The sequence below is a fragment of the Ochotona princeps genome, chromosome 13 (assembly GCF_030435755.1).
Source record: "Ochotona princeps isolate mOchPri1 chromosome 13, mOchPri1.hap1, whole genome shotgun sequence".
Classification (NCBI taxonomy): Eukaryota; Metazoa; Chordata; class Mammalia; order Lagomorpha; family Ochotonidae; genus Ochotona; species Ochotona princeps.
Genome location: NC_080844.1, coordinates 1431100 through 1449924, shown reverse-complemented (window position 1 = coordinate 1449924; position 18825 = coordinate 1431100). Strand labels below are relative to the sequence as shown.

Sequence of the window (18825 nt, the reverse complement as noted above, 5' to 3'; positions counted from 1 at the left end):
AGGCAGATTCATTCTAGAACAGAATCTGAGCCTGATCCTGTGTGTTGTTGTGCTGGGTCTGAGCTTCCCAGAGGTATGCTGTCTGCCATGCCCTCCTCATATCCCTTGAAGACTTTTGCATGGACCATGGGCAACTCAGGTCTGCCTTTTGTTTTGACCCATTATTCAGAAAGCTGCAATTGTACAAATATCCACAACACCTATGCGCAGGATTCAATCCAATAGTACCCATCAGGTGTTGGCCCTGGTGTTTGCTGTCGAGGAGATAAACAGGAACCCCCACCTTCTGCCCAACATCACCCTAGGATTTCATCTCTACAATGTCATGCACAGTGATATGAGGATACTGAAGAATCCACTCACGTGGCTGACAGGGCTGGACAGATGCATCCCTAACTACACATGCAGAAGAGGGGCCAAGGCTGTGGCAGTCATATCCGAGACTGGAGTTTCGGTGCACACGGGGATGCTGCTGGAACGGTACAGAATCCCACAGGTGAAGGTGCATGGGAAAGGGGGGAGAACAAAACCCATTTCCTTGGGACATACTTCTCAGACCTACAGGGTGTATGTAAATGGATATACATCCCGACCCCAGAGTGGGTGCACCGAACTGGAGTGTGCAGGATCTCCAGGATCCTCTGAGGCAGCACAAGTTCCAAATGAGAAGGAGCCAGGGGGTTCTTTGGACATATGCTTCTGATGACTGATAACCCAGAAAGGTCTCAGTCTGAGAGAGGAATGGAAACTGAAATATTCTGATCTTTCAGGCACTCTGTGTACCATAATGCCTGCTACATGGAAGTGGTGCTTTACAGCAGTGCTGTCACTCACATGTCGATCCATTTTTCCTCCTCAGCTCACAGTTGGCCTTTTTGATCCTCTTCTGAGTGACAGCAGCCAGTTTCCCTCCATCTATCAGATGGCCCCAAGGGACACATCTCTGGTCCTCGCTATGGTCTCCCTAATGCTGCAGTTCAGTTGTACATGGGTGGGGTTGGCCATCTCAAGGCACAAGGAAGGTATGTCATTCATGTCTGATCTGAGAGGACAGATGCAGGAGCATGGCCTCTGCCTGGCCTCTGCCTGGCTTTTGTGGAACTGATCCCAGTGGAGCAGAGTTTTCAAACTCCATTAGTTTTGCACCTATATTTTGCATCATAGCATCAGCAACTAATGTGGTTATTCTATTGGGTGACAGGGCATCATTTAAGATCCTGAAATTTTACCTGGAATGCTCTCTGATAACGGGGAAAGTATGGGTTACAAGTTCTCACTTGGAATTTGACAGCACTGTGCAACACTTACTGCTTAACATCTTCCATGGGACCCTCATCCTCTCTCACCACCACAGTGAGATCTCAAGTTTCCAAACCTTTCTATGAACAGCAACCCCTGCCAATTACCCAGAAGACATTTACCTTGCCCTGTTCTGGTCTCAGGCCTTTAATTGCTCCATTTCTGAAGCTGACAGCAGGACACATGAGGGCTGTCCCCCAGATGCCTCTCTGGAATGGCTTGCCTGGCACCTTTTTTTACAAGACAATGAGTGATGGGAGCTACTATATATATTGCAGAATGTGCTGTGGCCCTGTCTTTGCACAAGATGCTTCAGCACAAGTCAGAAGCACAGCCACCCGGGACTGGTGGGAAGGTGATGATTCCCTACTGGCAGGTATGCTGTCTTCCTGCCCTGACAGGTGCTCCAGCTGACATATATCTCTATGGACTCCTTCATGTGGGAGTATCCCCCCACAGGAGCCTCTGGTTCCATTCTCACAAGTCATCCTGTAGGTGTCCAATGTCTAGGTGGTGCAGGGACAGATGAGCAGATGTCTCCATCACCAGCCATGTGCCATGGGCCAGAGAGTTGGTGCAAGGTCAGTACCAGGGCTGTGGTTGCAAAGAGCTCAGCTTCCCATCCACTCAGTTCAGATCTAGCAGTCTGAGCATGTGTTATTTCTTTTGTGTGATGCAGTTGTTTGAGAGGCAGTGGTCACAGACAGAGGCTTTGTTACACTTGGGCCTGTGTCTTCACACGTGGTCAGCTTTCTCGCAGGATAATGTGTTTCTTGCAGGAAATGCACTCTATTCTCAAGAGCCTCCAATTTACAAATCCTGCTGGTGACCCTGTCAATTTGGACCAGAAAAGAAAGTTGGCAGCAGCATACGACATCCTCAACTTCTGGAATTTTCCTGAAGGACTTGGCCATACTGTGAAAGTGGGGCACTTCTCCTCTATGATCCACGAGGCCAACAGTTGTCTCTCTCTGAGGAGTTGGCCACGGAGATCACACAGGTGAGTTCATCATGTGGCTCCTCCACTACAAACTGTGGCACCATCAGGGTGTGACTCAGTGCCACATGGCCTCAGAAATCCCAGAGGGGCCTTAAACTACCCCCTTTTCCACTTCAGTATTTTCTCATGTTCTCATTCTCTGAAGTATGAAAGTATACACAACTGTTCCCTGTAGGTTGTAAATCTATTTCCTTGCCTCCAGGCATGCACAACATGGCATACACTCAGTGTATTAGAAATCAAATATTCTCAATTGAAGTGTGTAGGATTCCCAAACTCTAAATCACTCTCCTTGAAGGATTTTTATGACCAGCTCCACCCATGAGCAACAGATACATCATTTTCCACAGACCCCACACTCAGTCTGCAGCACGAGCTGTGGCCCTGGGTTCAGTAGGACCACCTGGGAGGGAGAGCCCACCTTCTGTTTTGACTGCATCCTCTGTCCAGACAATGAGATTTCCGATGTGACCATTAAGCTCATGAATTTTTCATGAAGAATTTCTTAACCTGTCTGCTGTTCTTGCATTTGCCCCAAAGAAATATGAAGACTTGGGATAACACTAGAGAAAATTCTTGCTACCTGCAGAAAGAAATTAATTTACATAATCAGGAACAATCCTCCTAATGAAGGAGCTCTCCCTGCTGCAGTGTTCTTCTTTTGCTACCAAGAACATGCAGAAGAGATTGAATGACAAAAGAAGGCTGGTATGGGTGACATGGAGGGTGAATTGTGACATGAAATATGAACAGAACACCAAATATGGAAGGGGCAGGCAGACCATCCAAGCACTAAGTGTACCTTGCAAAGTAGATCAGTGAGAGCACACTCAACAAAGACCCCAGAGACGGGATGTGAATGTGAAAGAAAGTGAAGAAAATCTAAGACAACCATGTCAGGTGGATTCTTGTACAAAACAAGTAATATTATGAAGCACCAGGACAATGGTTCAGGAGGAAAGAATAAGGATACCAAGTGTGTGTGTGTGTGTGTGTGTGTGTGTGTGTGTGTCAGAGTCCGTTGATGCAGACCAACATTTCAGGGATCTCTGTAAAGATTCTGAAATGTCAATGTCATATTATAGTGATAAATTTGTTCAACATGTTGTAGAATCTACACGAAACTGCAAATTCCTGTGGAGAAAGATTCTGAAAATATCAAGAAAGCATTGGACATGTCAAAGAGCCTTACAGTCATTTTAGAAACTCTGTTCTAATATTTGTGCTTGGTCAGCAGTGTAGAGGTGACTTTTAACTTTCACAAGGGAAAAAATTGCTCATTCTTTCAAGACCGATTGAAAATAGAAAAAATGGGTTGAGAACCATTAATCTGGTGTGACTGAATCCTACCTGGTCACTTCAGCAATACGAAGTTTGTAAGGCATTATTCCAGAAATATGTGCTCACACACATACTCCAAAATAAGGAAAAGCACCTTTAGATGGGTCCGCATTGGTGCACATCCCAGAATTCAGCCTGTTCATTCTTGAAATAGCCATGCTAATAATAATGTAACTACAGGAAAAATGATTTCACTTCATCTTAGCCAAAAGGCCGAGAAGTGATAGGAAATATGATTTCAAAAAATCAGCACTTATCTGTGATTGATGACTGAACAGCAACAGCACAATATCAATGAAAACAGGGAGGACTATGGCAATAGTTAGAAACCACATTGTTGTAACCCAGGTCATCACTTTGGAGATGCTCTGCTTCTAAACATGCATGTATTTACAGAAAGTGAATAAAATCCACATTATCAGCAATACGGAACTGGGATTTCACCTCTACTCTGCTTCCCACCCATATTCCCTACACAATCTCCTAGTGCATTTCTTCTCATACTTGCTACTAAATATGGTCAGGCGCTTTCACCAACTGACACTGAAACCCCACCACTCACCACGCCATCATATTAGCTCTGGAAGCATGGTTGGTTGGTTGAGTAGGATGTGAGGTAAGGGAGAGAAGTATAACATTAAAATAAGGCAGGGGAGGCTGTCTGCTCATGCCGCACATGAGGATTCAACAAGAGTGTATGGCATACATATGACCATGGAAACCTTTACCTCCAAGGTCTTCCCTTCCAAGGCTGAAGAAAACATGAACAAGGAATTTAAAAGTTTAATGACGAAAAAGTTTAGGGCATATTTTTTAAACCAGCGAGAACTAAACCAGTAGACTTTATGAAAATCTGAGAATACAGTGTTCTCGTCCGCACAGAGGATACCAAGTAGGGTAACTTAATGAGTGATTCCCAAACACTGGGGTAGTAGGCCTTATTAATTGCCACTTCTTCCTAATCCTTTCCTGGAATGCCCTCTCTCAAACAATAGTTAAGGCATAGTCACCCAACTGGGCTCAGAGAGGGGCCTGTGAATCAGAGACAACCAACTGGAATGAGCTGAAGGCTTCTCCCCTTTCCCACCAGATATGGACCAGTGTGTGATAAATCCTGATCGCCAGTATGCCAATGCATGGACAGGAAAGTGACGTTCCTGGCTTTCAAAGATCCCCTGGGAATGGCAGTGGCTTGCACGGCTCTGTCCCTCTGTTATCACAGCTGCCATCCTTGGGGTCTTTGTGAAGCATGAAGACACTTCCATTGTCAGAGCCAGTAATCATACCCTCAGCTACATCCTAATCATTTCACTCTTCATCTGCTTCCTCTGCTCCTTCCTCTTTATTGGACATCACAACACAGCCACCTGCCTCCTAAGACAAATCATATTTGCCCTTGTGTTCACACTGGCTGTTTCTGCTGTGCTGGCCAAAACCATCACTGTGGTTCTGGCCTTCAAGGCCATGAAACCTGGAAAGACCATGAGGTGATTGCTGGTGTCAGGAGCCCCAAAGGCTGTCATTCCCATCTGCTTCCTCATCCAACTGACTCTCTGTGGCATCTGGCTGGCAACATCGCCTCCCTTTGTGGATACAGATGCACACTCTTAGCATGAACACATCATCCTCTTGTGCAATGAGGGCTCCATCACTGCCTTCTACTGTGTGCTGGGATTCCTGGGCTCGTTGGCCCTGGTGACCTTCATTGTGGCTTTCCTTGCTAGAAACCTGCCTGACACATTCAGTGAAGCCAAATTCCTGACATTCAGCATGCTGGTGTTCTGCAGTGTGTGGGTGAACTTCCTGCCTGTGTACCACAGCATCAAGGAAGTTCATGGTGGCCATGGAGGTCTTCTCCATCTTGGCCTCTGGTGTGGGTCTTCTGTGCTGCATCTTTGTTCCCAAATTCTATATCATTCTCCTACAGCCTGAGAAGAACTCTTGGGTAGGATTCAGGAATAGTCATTCTAAGAACAGCTCCTAAGGCTCTTTCACATTTTAGAATTGTAAACCTAAGTTCACACAACTCTGTCCCTGCTTCCTGATGTTATAGACTGAGGTGATTCAAGCTCATTAGTGATCATGTCTGTCACTCTTTTGAAAAGCAGTTCAGTGTCACAGTGCTGCAAGCCATGAATTCCAAGATAAAAGCACATCGCACTGCTGGCTAGATATCTCAGTCCTTTTTATTGCCTTCTGTCTTTCTTATTCCAGCTGAAAAACATTCATTATTTTTCATTTCATAAATACATGAGGTCTCACTTCTCCCCATTCTTCTCCATTGCTCTTTATATATTCTAGTCAATATTTGTAAGCTCTTGCTTTTTTGACTTTAATTGCTTTTCATTATTTTTTGTGTTGTCTACAAACTCCTTAAAAATAAATATTATTATCAAAAATTAATAATATTCTCATTCCCTAGCACCAATTTTACTTACAAATATACCAGTTCTAAGAACACAGACAATTTCATATTTTCGTTCTGTTTCTTTATTCTAGCTTCAGGAAGTATTTGTCCTGCACTACCTTTAGGGGAACATTTCCCATATTTAAGTGACATTGATATAACATTTTCTTATTTGAAACTGAAGAAATTATGGCATTGGTAACACATATTGCATTTTTTTATCAGTTGAGATTCTTTCATTGTAAGCAAATAACAAACATAGAGTCCAGCATTTTTTTGTCCTGACAAATTCAATGGCTTGTTGGGGAGATGATCTCTGGTCTGAAGGTAGAGCCGGCAGAGTGTCATCCCAATCAAATAAAAGCCCCGACATAACATCAGCAACAATTTATAATGTTATGTAATTAATTCACAGAGTATTAAGTAATCAACATGTTAAAAAAATTCAAGTTCTTTACCACATCCTGTGACTCCTTCATTGACATTTCAATTTCAGTTTATACATGACCAGGTTCTTTATGCCTTAAAATGGCTATAGATTGCTATTCAGTTGTCTTGTGTCGATTTCCATTATAATATTTAGCATTATATAGCATTGATTCATAATTTTGCTAAACTTGGCTTCCCTCCCCTTTTTTTTTCGGGTAGTCAAGACTGGCTTATAACTCTAACAACACACGTGTCAACAGTTAAGATGTAGAACAGTTTTAGGAGGGGTGTGCAGAGAAATCCTCAATACCCTAGTGAGGAGTAACCAATCTTTGTGTCCCACCTAGTAAGGTATAAGTGAATCCACGCTGACTGTTTCCTGTCTGATTCCAAGCTTTCCTTGTTGTTCTCTACCTATTCTAGAGATTTGTTTGTTTGTTTTCTGGTTTTGAGGCGTTTCTGGAGCAATCCTGATGGTCAGTGCAAGAGAGGATAGGGACCCAAGTTTGAGACCATGTGAGGACCAGAGAAGACTCCTCTCCTGAGTCCCCAAGGAAGTTTACTTTTCTTCTGTTTCTGCAGACTGCTCAGGGCTCCTAGCTGTTGTTTTGACATGCTTGGATCCTGCGAGGAGGGTTTGGATTTCTTTCATCCCATGTGGTGAATCCAAGCAGGAGTGGATGACCTCAGAGTTCTTGGCCTTCGAAGGCACTCCAACTCCCTGTGGTCTCCATGGCAGTAGGGATGTAGTCCTTGGTGCTCACTGATGGTCCTTGGTGAGAATCTGTGAGTCATTATGTAACCTTCACCTCTATCCCATTGTGAAAAGTTTTCTTGTTTGTTAAGCTGTGGCTATTTTCTGCTTGTCATTCAGCCACCAATCTGCTTTTTATTTCAATGATTTTGGCTGTGAAGAGTATTCCCTCTCAGTGAAAACCAGCACTGTGAGAATAACAAGGTTGGCCTTATTCCTTTAGCATTCTATTTTCCAGTGAGATCTCTGTGTTCTCAAGCAATCCTCATACTTTTCATGACAAAATAATCACTTTGTTGTATGGGTTAATATAGTTTTGTTTCTCCGCTTGTAGCCATGGAGTTTGCAAATTTGTTTTAGGTTGGCTACTGCGAACACTGGTGCATAAACATTAGTTTTAATGGGTGTTATAAGTTCCCTTATTAATACTCCTAAAATTGGAATGGTTAGGTTATAGGTGAAATGCACATCTATTTCCTTGAAGAAGATGCCAATTTTTGGAGCTCTATGCTTTCCACCCTCAGTGTATGTGGTTGTGAATATCCCTGCATGATCCCAGTCATTTGTGATGTCCTTGCTTTTCAGTTGTAAATGTTGTCGTATCTACCTGGCATTTGTAAGGGAGTATCTCAATGTGGCAATGATGGGCACATCTATTGTTACTGATGAGTAGGCTTTAGGACGCTTTTTGGCACATGCTTCTCTCTGCAGAGATATCTACTTTTTATTCCTGTTGTCAATGATTTCCTCTGTACTGTTGTTGTTGCTCCTGCTTCTAAGTATTTTTTGAAGCCAAGCATTCTCTGTGATGCCTTTGGGCATCTACCATTCTCTGCATTTTGTTTTCTCCTTCATGACAGTTTAAACACAGCATGTCTAAGTATGGTCAAGTTTTCCTATATGTTTCTTCTTCATAAACTTTCTGCTTATTACAATAAATAAATGAGGAGAGAAGTACTTGAGAGCAATGTGTCAAGAAACATTGATTGAAGGTGATGTCATTGTTCAAGGGTAAAACCCAGGTAAAGATGCAAATCTGCAGTTAACTTGGTGATGTGCGAAGACAATGTTCATGTATCTTAAAAACCCTGTTTACATTCAAATTATGGTCATGAGCTTTTGTTTCTATGTGCTTCTTTGAAAGTCAAAGCTAAAGAGAGGAAGAGATACACAGAGATCTTCAACCCACTCCTCCATTCCTCAAACACCTGCAATAGCTGCAAGAGCTGGAGCTGGTCTCTGTATGCAGCACATTAATTGTAAAGGTAGACGAGTGGTGACAAGATCTTGGAGGTGTGGTATGTTCTGGAACATCTTCATTTCTCCTTAATTCAGTGATTTAATGGGGATGTTCCACAGTGGCATGGAGTGAGTGGCTCCAAAAGGTGACAGATTTTCATTTGAAAAATTCATCTATGTTGGTGAGAATGGAAGATTTAGACAGAGAAAAAAGACAAAGACAAATGGGGATTTCTTGGGCCTGACAAACAGTATCCTAGTGGCTGAAGTCCTCCCCTTGCATGCTCCATTATTCCACGTGGGTGCCGATACGTGTCCCGTGGCCCCACTTCACATCCAGTTTCCTGTTTGTGGCCTAGGAAAGCAGATAAGGTTGGCCCAAAGCCCTGGAACTTTGTACCTGCATGGGAGACCCAGAAGCAATTCCTGGCTCGTGACTTCGGATCAGATTAGCTCCAGACATTTTGCGGCCACTTGGGGAGTGAATCAGTGGATGGAATATCTTCCTCTCTGTATTTCTTCCTCTCTTTATATCTGATATTCCAATAAAAGTAAATATTTTTTCAACAAATATTTGTCTTAAATATGTCAGATTTTCAATTATAAGGTTTGAATTTTGACAAAGATTTTGATGAGAATTCTAGAAAACTTTCAGCTGTCTTCATGTCTACAACTCATTTTGACATGGATATTCATTGAGGACTCATGAGGAATGAAGCAGCAGAAGGAAGATGTGTTTCTGTTTCTCTCTTTCTTTCTATAAATCTGCCTTCCCAAGAATAATAAATAAACCCGATAAAAGTGATTTGTGGTTTCACGATAAGTGGGAAAGAGATGTATTTGTAGGTTTTTCCACACCCAAAATTGGTGCGAGATCAGTGTGGACATGAGGAACAATTGTGCAACTGCTTCCTCCACTTATGGTCTTTGGGAGGTTTCAATCTGGAATGTTCCTGCAAGATCTTACCTGACCCCTTTTATGGCCACCTGGATTACAGAAGTGGTTCCTTAACAAGGTCTCAGGCCCATATTTCAGGGGTACTCCTCCCTTGGGTATTGCTGTTCATGCATTTGGACGACATGATGGCACCAGGAGCTTCTGATGTTGGCAAGAAAACATGTTTTCCATCTTGAGTTCTTCACCTGGACAGGATTCCACATGAAGAGGAGCCCCGGGACAGGAGGGCTCCACATTCCTCCACAGTGTCTGTACACATTCAGTTGGAAGAGTGTTAGCCTTGCCCCTCTGGTCCACAGGCAGTACACGCATGTGATGTACATGTGCAACTGTTACCCACTGGAGCTGAGCCAATCCAAAGACAGGAGCCAGGAGCCTCTTCAAGGTCTTCTATGCAGGTGCAGGGTCCCAAGGCTTTGGGCTGTCATCCACTGCTTTCCCAGGCCACAGGTAGGGAGCTGGATGGGAAGCAGGGCCACCAGGATTAGAATCGGCACCCATATGGAATCTCAGCACATTGAAGATGAGGACCTCAGCCACTATGTTATTGCTCCAGGCCACCTCTTCTTATTTTGTTAAATTTAGTGCTACATGTTAAATTTGCTTTATACTCAAAGGCATTGTGCTCCAGCAAGTGAACTCCACCCTGTAAAATGTAGAGAGACCATTGTTCAGGAATACAATTAAGGACTATAAGCAATCATTAAATCCAAAGATGTCAATTACAGTCAAATGCATTGAAAATAGTTTTCCCATACTCTGCACGTTAAATACCACCCTTCAGGGAAAAAGTGACATTTTGTCTTTCAAGTCTCACCTTGCATTGCCTGTAAGGTTTTCTAGTTGTATCCGTTCTGTTTATGAGTGCGTATGTCAGTCTTCTGGTGTTGGACTTCTAGCAATTGTTGGTCGAGCTGCTGAGATCGTGGGAGCCCAGGAGATTCTTTCCTATGGCAGATCTCTCTCCTTTGGGCACATTTCCCAGAACTGTAATGGCCAGGTCCTGTGGAAGAGCCACTGATAGTTTTTCAAGGCGTTTCCATATTGTCTTCACTGTGGTTACGCCAATTGCCATCCCTGTTAATGGTCTCCTGGGGTACCTTTTCCTCGCCAGCATTTGCTACACTTGGTTTTGAGAATGATATCCTCTCTACCTGGAGTGAGATAGCATGCTAGTGTGGTTTTTATTGGCATTTCCCTCATGCTGAGGGGTCCTAAACACGTTTCCTTTCCTCTTATCTGTTGCACATTTTGGTAGAGATATCAGTATTTGCATGCAAAGAACCAGAAAAGCTCACTGTGTTCAGGCCTTCCATAACTCCCCAGCTTCCTCAGGGCAGAAGAAATAAGGAGATTGCTACAACAAAGCAGGCAGGGTTCTCTGAGACACACTCCATGGCAAGCAAGTCTGTTTTGGGGAACAGAGAAAGTTGAAGAGGTTAACGTGCTGCCGGGTGATCACAAAGTGGGGCAAGCCCAGCAGCAGGCAGGCAAGATTCCAACAGTGGCCATGAGGGACACCGGGTGAAAGCCAGGCCCAGAAAATGCCGAATGTGCCCAGTGGCCATCCTAGTGTCCCTTCAGGGCTTCCTACACCTGAACAGTTAGGACAGCATGTTTTGTGCACTGGAAGAACATGGTCCCCATTCAATATTTATACATACAGAATTTTTTCTAAGGTTTGTTTTTATTTCAAGGCAGATTTTACAGAGATAGAGAAGGTCTTCCATGTGCTGGTTCACTCCCCAAGTGGCCACAACAGCCAGAGCTGAGCCAATCCAAAGTCAGGAGCTTCCTCTGGGTCTCCCATTGGGGTGCAGGGTTCCAAGGCTTTAGGCCATCCTCGACTGTATTCCCAAGCCACAAGCAGAGAGCTAGATGGGAAGTGGAGCAGGCAGAACATGAACCGGAGCCGATTCCAGCATGGCAGGCAGAGAATTAACCTGTTGACTCACAGTGCCAATCCTTATATGTGAATGGTTGAACAGTATGAATGGAGAACAGTGATGAAGTAAAAGTTTCTAAGTGTACAGCAATATAGCAGAGAGATCTGTGAGCTAAATCCAATCACTTCCTAGCATCCTTTGCTCATGAGATACCACCAAATTGGGGCTCTCACCATCTCTCCTTTGGGTAGGAGATAAAGTCCAAAATAGGCAGTGAAGCTGGACCAGTCACAGCTTCACTGAATCTGTGTGTGACCACAGGGAGGCGCTGTCAGCACACAGTGTTGGCTCTCTGTTGACAGCTGGGCAGTCCCTGGAGGTGGCCAGAAGGAGGTAGCAGGGCCACTCAGGCACTGTGATTTACGGAGTTCCTCCTATGGGGACGGGGAGGCACAAGAAGGAGAAACAGCTGCAGTTCAATGTGTACGTAGTTGGTACAAAGCTGTCTGTGAAGTCCAATGTTCACTAAATACTTGCCATTTAAAAAAATTATTATTCCCTTTGATGATCATGCCAAGTAAAAGTCCATTATCTCGATCGGGGGAAAGATGGCTGACCATAGAGAGCTGGTGTAGGGTGGAGTAGGGAAAGAGCGGAAACGAGACAGCAGAGAAACAGGCCAGGAAACAGAAAATTGTAGGGAGAAGAGCGGGAAGGTCACTGGAGTTCACTAAAGGAAGAAGATCTACACAGCGTGAAGGAACAGCCGCAAAAAATGGGAAAGAAAATACAGTACGCTGCGAGAAACTTGGTGAGTCACGATCCCAGGCAGGGGGAAGGTGGCAGAGTCTCAACCGACCCAGGGAAAACAGAGGGGGCTGGAAGGATAGGCGCCAACACCGACAGGGGCACCAGTCCACTGGAGGGCAGGAGCCCCGAGAGGAGGCTGCTGGACTGATCATAGGAGGCATCATCCCCTGCAGAAGTGGAGGACAAGCAGGGGAGATTTCCCAGAAGCGTGCCTCCCAACTGCTCAGCAGCTTTGAGAGAGTGCAGAGGGAACTGGAGTGGTGCTGTGGGACTGGGGCTCAGAAATCCCCATATCAGCTCTGAACAGTGGACTGGCTGCGGGAGAATCCAGTTGATCCTATTGCTGGGCTCAGCCTGAGCTCCAGAGGCTGGGCAACACTCTGCAGAACCTCACGACCTGGGCAGAAGAGCAAACTAGTAGGGGTACGGCTGCGTGCCCCTCACAGCTCTGTGCCTCTCAGGGCTCTGCTTCCACCGTTGAGAAAGTGCAACTGAGAAAGTAGCTTCTCTCAGGCAGAATCCCCTGATGGGCTCAGCTGGAGAGGCCAAACTCAGCAGAATGGGCCAGACAGGTTCTCCCAGCATGAGCCTGCTCAGAAAAACCTGCCTTCCGGTGGCGGGAGGCAGTGTTGCACCTTTCAGCAGAGCAGTACTTCTGAGTGGGAATTCCTGGGAGCAGAGTTCGAGCTGAGGCCCGCAGAAATTTCCAACCCAGCCCTGGGTTGGGGATTTCAAGCTTTGAGCAGCAGAGGCCTCTGCTGTGCTAACCTCAAGTCCTGAAGGAGATTCTCGGCTCGGCACTGAGGCAGAAACCTCCGCTGTGCTAGCCTTGTGACCCAGCGCCGAGGCGCGGCTCGGCAGAGTGAACCTCAGTGGGGCAATGCCTTTGAGAGGGAGCCACAGGGGAAGGGGCCTGGCACTTGGGCTGGCCCACAAAGCCTCCTGACCTAGCTTGGGGCTGTGATTTACAGACCCTGAACAGCAAGTAGCTGGTGACTCAGGCAGTACGCCCTGCCGGGCTCAGCTGGCGACCCCAAACCAGAGCCGGCTCAGCGGAATCAACCAGACAGGCTCTCCCAGTGGGAGCCCACTCAAAAAAGCCCGTCTGCCTGGTGGTAGGAGGCAGTGTTGCGCCTCTCAGCGGAGCAGCACTTCTGAGTGAGAATCCCAGAGAGCAGAGTTCAGCGGTGAGGCCCACAGAAATTTCCAACCCAGCCTGTGGTTGGGGATTTCAAGCTTCGAGCAGCAGAGGCCCTTGCTGTGCTAACCTCAAGCCCTGAAGGAGTGTATTGGCTCGGCACTGAGGCGGAAGTCCCCGCTGTGCCAGGCTTGTGACCCAGAGCCCAGGTGCGGCTCAGCAGAGTGAATCTCAGTGGGGCAACGCCTTTGAGAGGGAGCCGCAGGGGAAGGGGCCTGGCACTAGGGCTGGCCCACAAAGCCTCGTGACTCAGCTCAGGGCTGTAGATTACAAACTCTGAGCAGCAAGCAGCTGGTGACTTGGGCAGCACGCCCTGCTCTACTCAGCTGGAGCCTCAGAGGTGCTAGCGCCACCCAACAGATCTGCTGAACCAAGAAGAAGCACAGGCAAGCAGGGCCACTGCATTGTGCTTCCAACAAGGCTAAGCATTTGTGAGGGTTAGGCTGGGTGTAGAACTGCAAGCTATACAACTACCCAGAGCAAAGACAAGAAGCCCAAGGTTACAAATTCTATCATCTACACTCCACCCCTATTGGCACACGTAGAACAACTCCTAACCAACTAGCTGCAATGGAGCCAGGTGGCAGAAATATAAACCCAGGCGCAAACGAAGCAACCCAACAACAACCCCACCATCACCTGCTGTCCCCAATAGAGTAAGAAATATAACGCTTATGCCAGCACCCCATACAGCAGCAGCTAGATCACACCTCCTACAGATTACTGCACTGAGGGCAATGGCTGTGGACAAACAAGTCAGACGCTAAAATCCCAAAACAACAAGAAGCAAAAACACGATGAGGAGAAGTATCAGAAAAAGCAATGACCCAGAAGAAAGATCAACCACTCCCTCTCAATACAACCAAAAACTAAACAAGATAGACACCCCACTGGCCCGACTGACAAAGAAAAAACAAGAGAAGGCAAGAATTAACAGCATCAAAGATGAAAAAGGCAACATAACAACAGACACCGCATTCATTAAGGCCATAATTAGAAATTACTACAAAGCACTGTACTCCAACAAATCAGAAGATCACCAAGAAATGGAAAAGTTCTTAGACTTCTACCACCTGCCAAAACTTAGCCCAGAGGCAACAAACGACCTGAACAAACCCATAACTGAAGTAGAGATTGAATCAGTGATTAAAAACCTCCCAACAAAGAAAAGCCCAGGCCCAGACGGCTTCACTACAGAATTCTACAAAACATTCCAAACAGAACTGACCCCAATCCTCTACAAACTCTTCAAAACAATAGAAAAAGAGGCAACCCTTCCAAACTCATTCTATGAAGCCAACATTACCTTAATCCCAAAACCGGACAGAGAACTAACAGAGAAGGAAAACTACAGACCTATCTCTTTGATGAACATTGATGCTAAGATTCTCAACAAAATCCTAGCCAACAGAATTCAAAAACACATCCGACAGATCGTTCATCCAGATCAAGTAGGATTCATCCCTGGAATGCAGGGATGGTTCAACATTCGCAAATCCATAAATGTGATACACTACATCCAAAAACTGAAAAACAAGAATCACATGATAGTATCACTAGATGCAGAAAAAGCTTTCGACAAAATCCAACACCACTTCCTACTAAAAACCCTAACCAAGGTAGGCATAGATGGAAAAATCCACAACATAATTAAAGCCATATATGAAAAACCCAACGCCAGCATCATACTGAATGGAGAAAAGCTGAACCCTTCCCACTGAGATCTGGAACAAGACAGGGATGTCCACTTTCTCCACTACTATTCCACATAGTCCTAGAGGTACTTGCTGAGGCCATAAGACAAGAAAAAGAAATCAGAGGAATCCAAATGGGAAACGAAGAAGTCAAACTCTCACTATATGCAGATGATATGATTCTTTATGTAGAAGAGACTCAATGCAGAGACTGCTAGAACTTGTACGAGAGTTTGGTAGAGTGGCAGGGTACAAAATTAATGAACAAAAATCAACAGCCATAGTGTATGCGAACAGCCCCAAGATGGAAAAAGACTTAACCAGCAAGATACCATTCAAAATAACAGAGAAAAGTATGAAGTATCTGGGAATAAATCTAACCAAAAATGTAGGAGACTTATTTGAAGAAAACTACAAACTACTTAAAAAAGAAATTGAACAAGACCTCAAAAGATGGAGTAACATCCCATGCTCCTGGATAGGTAAAATCAATATCATTAAAATGTCTATACTGCCAAAAGCAATATATACATTCAACGCAATCCCAATCAAATTGCCCAAAACATTCTTCATGGAACTGGAAACAACGATCCAAAGGTTCATCTGGAAGCACAAAAAACCACGGATAGCTAGAACCATCCTGAAGAACAGGAAGTTAGCAGGGGAAATCACAGTATCGGATCTATGGACATACTATAGGGCAGTGGTTATCAAAACAGCATGGTACTGGCACAAAGATAGAGAGGAAGATCAATGGAGCAGAATAGAAACACCAGAAGGAAACCCACACAGATACAGCCAAATAATCTTTGACAAAAAGACAAACGACAATCCAGGCAAATGGGAAGGTCTGTTCAATAAATGCTGTTGGGACAACTGGTTAATAGCCTGCAGAAACAAAAAGATAGACCCACATCTCTCACCATAAACCAAGATCAGATCTAAATGGATAATAGATCTAAACCTACATCCAGAAACCTTCAAACTATTGGAAGAAAATGTTGGAAACACACTGGAACACTTAGGGGTAGGCCCTCACTTCCTAAAAAAGACTTCAAATGCAGTAGAAATCGAGACCAAAATAAACAATCGGGACCTCATCAAACTAAGAAGCTTCTGTACAGCTAGAGAAACAATCAACAAAGTAAAAAAGCAACCCACAGAATGGGAGAAGATCTTCGCACACGACATAGGTGATAGAGGGCTGATCTCCAGAATATACAAAGAGCTACAAAACAACTAAAATGTCAAAACAAACAAGCCACTCAAGAAATGGGCACAGGAAATGGGCAGACATTTCACAAAGGAACAAACCCAAATGGCAAACAAGCATATGAAAAAATGCTCAAGCTCCCTGGCAATAAGGGAAATCCAAATTAAAACATCAATGAGGTACCACCTAACGCCAGTAAGACTGGCCCACATGAATAAAAGCACCAACAACACTTGTTGGCGAGGTTGCAGGGAAAAGGGATCCCTACTCCACTGCCGGTGGGGCTGCAAGCTGGTACAGCCTCTATGGAAATCAGTATGGAGAATATTCAAACAACTCAAATTCAACATTCCGTATGATCCAGCAATAGCACTCCTAGGAATATATCCAGAACACTTGTTTTATGAGAAACCAACATGCACTCCTATGCTCATAGCAGCACAATCAGTAATTGCAAAAACATGGAAGCAACCAAAATGCCCATCAACAGAGGATTGGATAAGAAAGCTATGGTATATCTACTCCATGGAATACTACTCAGCTATTAAAAAAAACAAAATGCAGTTCTTTGTGGCCAAATGGGCCAAACTGGAAACCATAACGCTAAGGGAAATGAGCCAATCACAAAAGGTTAAATATCACATGTTTGCCTTAATTTAAGATGATATGATGTTATGTATAACATGTTATGTTTTGAATGTTATATGTTGTGTATAAACTAAATTGAAGTATAGGTGAGGTGGTCACAGAAGGTGGCTAGGAACTCGCATTTACTTTTAACATATTGGTTACTCATTATTATGTCAATTAATTCCATAATGATGTAAATTTTTGCTGATGGTATGTTGGAGCTTTCAATTGACTGGGATGATACTCTGCTGGCTCTGTCTTCAGACCAGAAACGGTATACCTAAGAAGCCGTTGAACTTGACTGGACAATAAGATGCTGGACTCTATGTTTGGTATACGCTTGTAATGGGGGAATCTCAACTGAACTTGAGCTGTGGTTATGCAACAAGGTGGAGGAATCCACCATGGTGGGAGGGTTTGGGGAGGGGTGGGAGAACCCAAGTATCTATGTAACTGTGTCACATAATACAATGTAATTAATGAAGTTAAATAATAAATAATTAAAAAAAGTAATCTCAATATCTGAGATGCAAGATGATGACATAGAGGAAATACCAAATAAGGAATTTAAGAAACTAGTGATGAAATTCATCAGACAGTGAGAAGTGCCGGGAAGAGTCCAAGGAATTCGAAAACCATGTCGTTGCAGAAATAAATCAAGTCAAAAAGGGAATCCTCGATATAGAGCACAAAATTGAAAGCCTAACCAACAGAATGAACACAGCAGAAGACAGAATATCAGAACTGGAAGACAATCAGAACGAAAGACAGCAGCTCATCAAACAGTTGGAGACAAATCTAGAGAAAGCCAATAGGTCCATACAGGAAATGAAAGACAACCTCAAAAAATCAAATATTGGAATAATAGGCCTTCCCAAAGGAGTGGAAAAGGAGGCAGGCTTGCAATGGGTGCTCAATGAGATAATACAGGAGAACTTCCAGAACACTGGAAATATAAAGCCAGCACAAATCCAGGAAGGACAAAGAACCCCCAACAGATTCGATCCAAACAGATCCTCACCCAGACATGTGGTCCTCAAGCTACCTTCAAGTGAATACAAGGAAACTATTCTAAGACAAGTAAGAAAAAAAGGATAAGATTACTTTCAGGGGAAGGGAAATCAGAATCACAGCCGACCTATCACAAAAAACGCTCCAAGCAAGGAGAGAATAGGGTAAAACCTATCAAGTCCTGAAACAAAACAACTGCCAACCAAGAATAATGTACCCAGCAAAGCTCTCATTTGTATTTGAGAATGAAATCAAATACTTCAACAGTAAAGAGAAACTCGAAGAATACATCAGCACGAAACCAGCTCTGGAAAATCTCCTCAGGAAGGTGCTAAACCCAGAAAGAAAAAATACAAACCAAAATCAAGGATGGCAAATGGGAAGACCTCCCCACTAAAATCCATACAAGGAAAGTCAACCAATCAGAAACTCTAATAGTCGTAAATACACTTGCACACTTACACACACTCATGTAAGCCCAAAATCAATTTCTCTCAATATTATCTCTAAACACAAATGGACTAAACTCACCAATCAAAAGGCATAGATTAACGGAATGAATCATCAAACAGTACCCAACTATATGTTGCCTACAAGAGACACATCTAATCAGAAAAGCCTCTAAGAAATTTAAACTGAAGAGATGGAAAAAGACATTCATGTCAATGGACAAGAAAAAAAGGCTGGTGTAGCTGTCCTAATCTCAGATGACCTAGACTTCAAGCTGACACACATCAAAAAGGACAGAGAAGGACATTATATATTGGTGAAGGGATTGATCCACCAGGAAGTAAGCACAACCGTGAACATATATGCACCTAATTCCAATGCACCTAGCTACGTGAAACAATTACTTACAGACTTAAGGGGAGACATAGATGTACACACAATAATAGTGGGCGATCTTAACACCCCGCTAACAAATATAGACAGATCAACAAAACAAAAACTCAACA

General features: G+C 44.1%; 1 pseudogene; it reads left to right on the top strand.

Moving 5' to 3' along the window:
* Positions 1-202: 202 nt before the first annotated feature.
* On the top strand, positions 203-5624 carry LOC131481733 (vomeronasal type-2 receptor 116-like; annotated as a pseudogene).
* The last annotated feature ends 13201 nt before the right edge of the window (positions 5625-18825 follow it).